Raw genomic sequence first — 9,473 nt, 5'->3', positions numbered from 1 at the left:
TTTTCTGGTGTGGTGCTATAGGATAAGCACTGAACTGAGAACTACAACATCTGCAGTTGAAGGTAGAAGTTCAAATCCATCAGTTTTTCTTTGAAAACCCTAAACAGTTGGGATGAACTGGATGGCACTTAACAACAACAATATATATAGAATGTAATATTACTCAGACACAAGAGAAATTAAGTCCTGATACATATTGCAACTTGAATGAATCTTGAGAACATTATGCCAAGTGAAATAAGTTAGTCATAAGATGACAAATATTGTGTGCTCCCACTTAATGAAAGATTCTAGAACAGGTAAGTTCTGGTACCTTGAATTTACTTGATATGACGTTTCTATCTAAAGTCTTAATCCTGATCAAATCGTTGGATGGGACATGTAAATAAGATGTGCACAATGCTAACATTGAGATTGGTTAATTTTGTCATTAGTTTGATTGCTAAGGAACCATCTCAGAAGCAGGAACAGTTGATACCAGGACGACCAAGAAAGAAGAGCATGAGTAGAGCATGAGACCCTACCTGGAAAAGCAGCGATAGCAGAGGCAATGGCAAAAGCAGAGGCAGCATGGAGAGACAGAGTAGCTCAGGCTGTAGGCCTACAGAGTGAGTAAAGCTGAGTGTTTATGGGCAGGAGGCTGGATTGCAGAATGTGCTTTTTGGTCATTTACAGACTGTCTACAAGAAATTTGTAACACTTGCTAGATCAGGACAGAATATAAGGGACCATATGTCTGAAAGACTGAAGACAAACGCAAGGTATACCTGCAGTATGGCAGAGAAGAGGTATTCCTGACTGTCACACTGTTGCATCCTGAGTGATTTCTGATTCTGGATTTGTACCATGAATTTGTTCACTTTCCTAGTAAACCCCCATAATTGTGAATATTGTTATGAGTTCTGTGTGGCCATTGCAGTGGTTTATCAAACCCAGATGTGAAGCAGAGAGTGCTGTGGGGGGGGAATGGTTGGTATCAGAATAGGGTAAAGAAAGTTGTAGGGTGGAGGTAAGTCTGACTTCCATTTCATAAGAATTTTCATTGGGCTGGTTTTGAGTTTAATTCTCCTTCACTCTTGTGAAGTCAGAGGATGTCAGGCATGGCCCCATATTATTTTTTTTTGCAGTCAGGAGCAGGATTCATTGTAATGGCTCCAGACTCCTGGAAGCATGAGGTTTTGTAAGAGAAAGAGTGAAGTGGTCTGGGAAGTGAAACTTTTTATTTCTACATGGTTATTTTGTGTTTTGTGATTGTTGTTACCGATGATGGCTAAGAGAAATACAAAAGCTAAAATCCTACAGCTGAGGAGAGAAAGGTGGCCTCTGGGTTGCCTGGAGCAGAAGTTACACCGATTAAAAGAAATGACTGATATGGGGCTAGAGCCTAATGAGCCCACCCTGCCAGAGGCCCAAGGTCATATAGATTTTCTTATATATTTTCTTCTCCAGGTGTGGAGAAGGAAAGATTGAACATAAGTATTTTTATAGGATTTATGTGTTTGTGTGTCTTATGGATATTAGTTTCTCCTGCCTACTATTTTAAAATATACATATATGCATGATTGAAATGGATACATGATTGAATTTAAAAAAAAAAAAAGTTAGATTTGCCAAGAAAAAAAATAGGCTTTTTTGTTTTAAACCTGTTTTAAGAATGGGTTGCACATAAATGTAAAGGAAACAAAAATCATCACAACTGTACCAAGAAACAACATTATGTTAAATGGTAAATGGAGAAAAGATTGAAGTTGTCAAAGACTTAATTTTTCTTGGCTCCATTATCAACATTCTTGGAATTAGAAGTCAAGAAATCAAATGACATATTACAATACATAAATCTACTGTGCAAGACCTCTTTAAAGTATTGAAGAGCAAAGATGTCAGTTTGAGGACTAAGGTGCACCTAACTGAAAGCATGGTATTTTCAATAATTTCACATATGCATGTGAAAGTTGGACAGTGAATAAAGAAGACCATAGAAGAAATGAGACATTTGAGTTTTGGTATTGTAGAAGAATTTACTGTTGCATTTGAGTTATGGTATTGGAAGAGAATATCAAAAGTACCATGGACTGCCAAAACAACAAACCAATCTGTGTTGGAAGAAGTATATCCAGAATGCATCCTGGAAGCCAGGATGACCAGGCTTTGTATCTCATACTTTGGAAATATTGTCAGGAAGAACCGGTTCCCGGAGAAGGATATCATGTTTGGTAAAATGGAGGGTGAAAGATAAAAGGAATACCCCCAGTGAGCTGGATTGGTACAGTGACAATAGTGATGGGCTCAAATATAGCAAAGGATTTGGGGTTGATGAAGGAAGAGACAGTGTTTCATTCTGAATGCATAGGGTAACTATGAGTCATTATCAACTCGATGGCACCTAACAACAACATTGTTATACATAGAGTTGCTATGAGACAGCTGATTTCATAGCATCTAGCAATAGCAACATTGTTCAAAGTACACTGAGCTTCTGTAAAGAGTGGTGAAAATTTGGGGTTAAACAAGAAGATAAACATAATTAATGTCAATGAACTGTATAAGTGAGGAATGTTGAAATGAATACCTGTTTGTTATATGTGTCTTTATGGCAAATAAGAAAAAACAAAGGATCTACTTTAAATGTTTTGGTCTAGAAAGGCCTCTGTGAGGATTAGATCACATGTAGAGACCTAAAAAGTAATGCCAGCACTTGACTGTCAGTTTGTTGTCCTGTGGTGGCTTGCATGTAGCTGTGATTCTGGAAGCTATGCCACGAGTATTTTAAATACCAGTAGATTCACCTATGGTGGACAGGTTTCAGCTAAACTCACAGATGAAGACAGACTAGGAGGAAGGAAAGACAGACTACTTCTGCATATTTGGTCACTGAAAATCTTACGAATAGCAGTGGAACATTGTCAGCAACGGAATATTGAACATTGATGAATAGCACCAGAATATTGTTAGATATGGTACCTGAAGAAGAGCCTCCTCAGGTTGGAAGTCACTCAAAATGTGATAGGGGAAGAGCTGCCTCGTCAAAGTAGAGTTGGTCACAGTGGCCTAAATGGAATAAAGCCCTTAGGACCTTCATTTTCTAATGGGGCACAAATCAAAATGAAGAGAAACAGCTGTAAATGTTCATTAATTATCAGAACATGATTGCATGATGTATGAATCTAAGAAAATTGGAAATTATAAAAAATGAAATGGAACCATAAGCATCAATATCCTAGTCATTACTGAGCTGAAATGGATTGGTATTGGCCATTTGGAATCTGGCAATCACATGGCTTAGTATGCTAGAAATGACAAATTGAAAAGGAATGGCATCACCTTCATCATAAAAAAGAGCATATGAAGATCTGTCATGAAGCACAATGCTAACCATGAGAAGCAACCCTTGTGTAGTCCATAAAATACAGGCAAATATCTTTCTGGTATTTTCTGCTTTCAGCCAATATCCATCTGAAATCAGCAATGATATCCATATGCCCATTTCCTTGTCTAAATCTGGCTTGGACCTCTGGCATTTCCATATCAATGTAGTGTTTTTAAATTAATTTTATCAAAATTTTACTTTCTTGTGATATTGATGATATTGTCCAATGTTTCTCTCACTCAGTTGGGTCACCTCTCTTTGTAATGGGCACAAATATGATCTCTTAAAATCAGTTGACCAGCTAGCTGTTTTCCAAATTTCATGGCATAGATGAGTGAGCATTTCCAGTGCTGCATCAGTTTGTTGAAGTATTTCAATTTGTATTCCATCAATTCCCAGTGCCTTGTTCTTTACCAGTGCCTTCAATGTATCTTGGACGTATTCCTTCTCATGCCCTACCTCTTGAAATGGCTCAACGTTGACCATTTCTTTTTATTTAAAAAAAATTTTTTAGGAACCAGAAAGCTTGTTTTTCTTTTTACTGGAGGCTCAGGTGGCATGTGATAGTTCATAAAACTGCTTCAGAGGTGGGGCATAGAAAGGAAATGAAACATAAACTGGGTAGGACAGAAAAACAATGAGGAAGAGGTAAGAGCTGGCTGGTTCCTTTTCAGTCTGATTTATGGGAGGGTATTGGTGCCTCTGAAGGAGCTCTGGTAGCGTAGTGGTTACGAATCGGGCTGCGAACCGTAAGGTTAGCGGTTCAAAACTACCAGCCGCTCCGCGGGAGAAAGATGAGGCTTTCTACTCCCGTAAAGATTTACACCCTCGGAAACCCTGTACAGGGTCGCTATGGGTCGGACCCGACTCGATAGTACTTAACAACAACATTGGTGCCTCTGAGGCGTCCTGGTGTGCCGCTATGGGCTAATGGACCAGACTGCAAAGTCGTTTGCACTGCAAGGTGGTTCAAGCTCAACAGCTGCTCCTTGGAAACGCTATACAAGATCGCTATGGGTCGGAATCAACTCGACAACAACAACAACAACACTGGTGTTTCTGAATGATAAGGATGGATATCTTCCTTAAACCCGTGATAGGGGAGACAGAAAAAAAAAAAAAAAGAAAAAAAGTTTGCTTTGCACCCCCCACCCCCACCTCGGTTCACAAGGAAAATGGGAAAAGCCGGTGTTTTGATGTCGTGAATTATGGGGAAAGGATAGGGGAATTCTGGGAAGCGTACAGGTTAGTCGGCAAAATTGGCAGAAACCAGGTGGTAGCTCTGGGTGTCCTTACAGTTGAAATCACTGCAGTATGGTGGTGAGGAGAATCCTCGTTGTTGATGGGAGCTGAGGTCTCCTGGACTATGGGCTGTCAGACAGGAGCCTGCTGTCATCTCCACTGAAAGTAGGGGTGATTTCTTGGGCTCTGGGGCTCAGGCCTGGAGCCATCAGTTCTCACCATCCCCATGTTCTGTGGAGGGCTGCTGGGTTGGCCTGGTGCGGAGAGGCCTTTGGGCCGGAATCTGGGTGGGGGGACTTGCTCATCGCCCTGCTGTTGGCCCCCCTCCAGTGGGGCTGTCTCTTTGGTTTCTACGACATCAGTAACTACTATAGCCTGATGCTAGTTTGGGAGTCGAGGACCCTGCACAAATCGCAGCCTGTGGAAGAAGAGTGGTGGGCGCCGATGACTGAGCTGATGCTCAGAGTCTTTTCAGCCCACTCTCCTTCACTAGCTGGTTCTGTTCCACCTGAAGGAGCCTCTGCCGCTATGGGTGGTAGGGTAGCTGGGCAAGGCTGGCGGATGAATTGGAGGAACATACAGTGTTTTGGAACGTAACTGCCGCCCTTCACTTATGCTACCCAAGCCCGATGACATTAGCATCTTCTGCATTCTTCTCTCCTTCCACTGCATCAAAGTCCACAGTATTCTCCATCTCACACGCTGCACAGACACTTCCTGGGTTGTTTCTTTTAATAGCTGTCTGGTGAACAAAGAATCCTTCTTGGTGTCATTGCTGTTGATGAATCCATAACCAAAAAGGGCGTTAAACCACCTGACAGTGCCTAGGACTTGGATTGCCAGCACCAGCTTGTTCGCCTGACTCTGGGTCGAAGGCCTTGGTGTTCCTGAGGCCGCAGTAGCTAGATTGCCAGGATTGCTGGGGCCCAGCACCAAGGGCATCCCAGCAGCGAGGCCCACAGCCTGCTTTCTGAGGTTTCCCCCAGGCACTGGTACCACCATCGCTACAACCCCTGCCACCATCATGGGCACTGTTGCACGAGGGTCGCTTTTGCCACTGCTGTCACCTCTGCCTCGCGCATCCCGTTGGGTCCTGACCCTTTCTTTTTGGTGCAGAGACTCTGTGTATTCTTCCCACCTTCCTTTGATGCTTTCTTTCTTCATTTAATATTTTGCCCATATAATCCTTCAACATTTCAAGTGAAGACATGACTTTTTTCTTCAGTTCCTTCAGCTTGAAAAATGCTGAGTGTATTCTTCCTTTTTAGTTTTCTAACTCCAAATCTTTGCACAAGAGATAAGGTATATAATAGGTATAATATATAGGTAGGTAGGAATAAGGTATAGAATAGTGAATAATAGATTTTTGGGTTTTATTCTAGTGTCAATCTATTTGTTCTATGTATTACTCAGGACTTCACTCGTTTGAAGTCAGGTTGAGAAAGATTACCCAGTCTAATAAAGTAACGAACACTGGCCCGGGGATAATAGAAAATGCAGGCAAGTTTCAAAAGAGGAGTTCTTTAAGAGAGGGGGATTGTTTCTTCTTAGCATTATGAGAAGTGCTTGGGTTCTTAATGTCTTGCCAGCAGCCACTCAATCCATACCATTGGAACTGTATTCACCTAGCGTATCAGAAGGAAGAAGATTCTAGAATAGAATGAAGAGAACTGTGGGCATGACCACCTGCATGAATTACTGCCTTCTTAGCCATGAGTTCAGAAAGCTAGATGGTGCCTACCTACCATTATTGATTAAGAAACCATTGTTTAATCCATATAAGAAGGGGAAAATGTGTAATAGAATTTGAAATTCTTACAAAATCCAGACTTCAAGAACCCCTAAATCTATTACTCTGAGAAAATCTTCATATCATGATCCAAAATTATCTCCTAAAGGTGTCTTTAAACTAAACAACTGTTTAGCTAAATTAGTATGGAATGTTCACCATGACCAATGCTTTCCTTTACAGAATCATTTACATGAGATCAAATTGTTGACAATAAAGCATAGATGAACAGTTTAAGGGTGTTGGTATTGGTGGTGGTGGTTGTGTGCTGACTGATAGCTGACTTGTATAGGGTTTTCGAGGCTGTAAATCTTTATGGGAACAGACAGCCTCATCTTCCTCCCATGGAGCAGCTGGTAGATTAAAATGGCTGATCTTGTGATTAGCAGCCCAATTCATAATCCACTACGTTACCAGGCATCCTTAATTTAAGGGTAATGAGTGAATTTAAATCAATGGTGGTGAAATTTATGGGTATAGATAGCTATAATGGTGATACAACATGAAGAATATAAACCAATTTCTATTTATAAATAGATTAATGGGTGTATTTTTACCTACTATATTTTTACCAAAATTAAAATAATTTTTTTTTTAATCTGAAAAAAGAATGAGATGTTTGTAGTAAGCATTTCTATGTAATCAAACATACTAAACACAATAAAGTGTTTCGCTTGATACTCAGATTGGCCCTATGAGGATTTTTGTATCCTGAAGTGATCTATCAACATGCTGGTGGCACTGGTATCGATTACAGTGAGACATGGAGTGAATGAGTTGTAAGGAACAGAGAGCATGAATACATATGCTTTTTAACTAAAGGATTTCTAGTAGCAGCATTTCCAATTTTTAGAAGAAGTGATCCATCAACATGCCTAAAGCATTATTTAGGAATGGAAAACTTCAGATCAACTTTTGTAACAAGAAAAGACAGAAAAGAGTTTAGAAGCTCCTCTATCAAAGAAGATCCATTAAACATTTATCATGACAGTAACAGAATTTTGGAGTCTTTCCAGATAAGAAGGATAAGATTAGCTCACATTCCATTATAGTTTTTGAGGTGTTGTAAAAATTATGATCAATTACATCTCTCTAAACTGTTGAACTAACACATGTTTATTGTAACTATCCCTGATTATTTAAGACAGACATAATAGACTCACATTTATAAATACTCAGCAACTAAGTGTGTCCATGTTTAGGATATTTGCAGTATTTTATAGCATTTTCTGTGAGGCACTTTAGATTGAATATTGTTAATGTATTAAGGACTTTCTTTGCTTAATGGTAGCATGTAGTATCAAATTGTCAGGTAGAAGTAGGAGTGTACTTAACAAATCCATAATCCCTCCCAATGCTTCGTTTGGATAATTGCAGTGTATGTGCTTCACTGAGGCACTGACTGCAGTTTTCTCACTACATTTAGAAAATTTTTGTTTCTATAAATGTGTATCTTTGGAGTTGTGAAAACAAAGTTTAAATTGAGTGACAATGAATAGTTCAACCCGTATTGATATGATACCAGTTTTTATGGATTAAAATTTTAACGGATTAAAATAATAAAGTTGGGATGTGATTAACACTGTAGACTGTAAGAGTAAAAGTCATTATTTTTCTTCCTTTTGGAGAAAAATAGGTACAGAGATAAGAAATGTAGCCATAGTTACAAGCAAAACTTTAGTATTTGATACTGGACCATCCTTCAAATTGAAGATTTAAAAAATATGGTAAAAATTGAAGATTTAAAAAATATGACAATCTACTCATTAGCTGCTCCTCAGAAACCCTCTACAGTGTCACTATGAGTTAGAACTGACTTGATAGTGCTTAATAACAATAGTTTACTTGATAATGTTCCCTAAGTTTGGAAAGGTGGAAAGGTATACTGCAACACATATTTTCCATAATTTTTCTAGGTGGGGCAGGCTCACATATTTTATGTGTTGGGATAAGCTGGAGTGGTTTTGACTATAATTGATAGGGTAAAAGGTAATGATAATTCTAGATCAGAAATTAATTACCTATTACATATTCATAGTCTAAGTTGAATAAGAATAGATAAGAAAATTTTAGCTTCCTATTTTATTTGACCCTTTAAAAGAAGGTAGCCAGAGATTTTTATGGTTTCAACTAGTTTTCATGGATTGAGAAAATACATACAACTGCTAATCTACAAATTCACTATTTTCTAAGTTTATTTGTCCCATGTACTTTGGAGTTCAGAATGGCTTTAAACTGAGTTTGAGAGGTTTATCTAAAAGATCATGGAAAAACTATGCAATGTTTCTTAATTTTTTTGCACCAAAACAAACATTTATCAACTTATTGTAACATGTCTGGACAGGATAGTTTGAGGCACTTAGAAGGATAAGATATTACTTTGAAAAGAGCCCTTATCTGAGCAACATGAATTCTGTGAAAACTGAAGCAAGAATAAACTTCAAATGTATGGTGAAGCTTGGGTAGAGGAATGGTAAGATCACTGATGCCTTACAAAAAGTTTATGAGAACAATATACCAAAGAAATCATTTTCAAATGGATAACACACTTTGAAAAGGGGTAGGATGATGTTGAAGATAAAACGTGCAGCAGCAGACCAGGACATCAGTTTGTGAGGAGAAATTGATATTGTCCATGCCCTAATTGAAGAGGACAGATGATTAACAGCAGAAACAATAGCCAACACCATAGATTTCTCAATTGATTCAACTTACACAATTCTGACTGAAAAATTACAGCTGAGCAAAGTTTCTGCTTGATGGGTGTGAAAATTGTTGCACCGAAATCAGCTACAGAAAAGGGCAGAGCTTTTCATGGAAATTTTAGACAAGTGGGATCAGGATTCTGAAGCATTTTGTTGTTATAGTAAAGTGCTGTTGAGTAGGGTCTGACCCACAGTGACCCTGTATAGGAAAATTTCCGAGGAGCAGCTGGTGAGCTAAAACTCCAAACCTTGCAATTTAAACTGACATTTCAGTCCAGCACATCAACCCGCAATGCCACACTAGGACTCCTAAGAATCATTTCTTAGGAGAACTAAGCAGTAAAACCAATATGGTTGCACTAGTAGGATC

At 39.0% G+C, this 9,473-nt stretch overlaps 1 pseudogene; it reads right to left on the bottom strand.

Moving 5' to 3' along the window:
* Positions 1 to 4,573: 4,573 nt before the first annotated feature.
* Positions 4,574 to 5,611, bottom strand: LOC102836658 (annotated as a pseudogene).
* Positions 5,612 to 9,473: the final 3,862 nt, after the last annotated feature.

This window comes from Chrysochloris asiatica, unplaced genomic scaffold, assembly GCF_000296735.1.
Source record: "Chrysochloris asiatica unplaced genomic scaffold, ChrAsi1.0 scaffold00027, whole genome shotgun sequence".
NCBI lineage: Eukaryota > Metazoa > Chordata > Mammalia > Afrosoricida > Chrysochloridae > Chrysochloris > Chrysochloris asiatica.
Note: the sequence above shows the minus strand (reverse complement) of the source record. Positions and strands in the feature narration are given on the sequence as shown.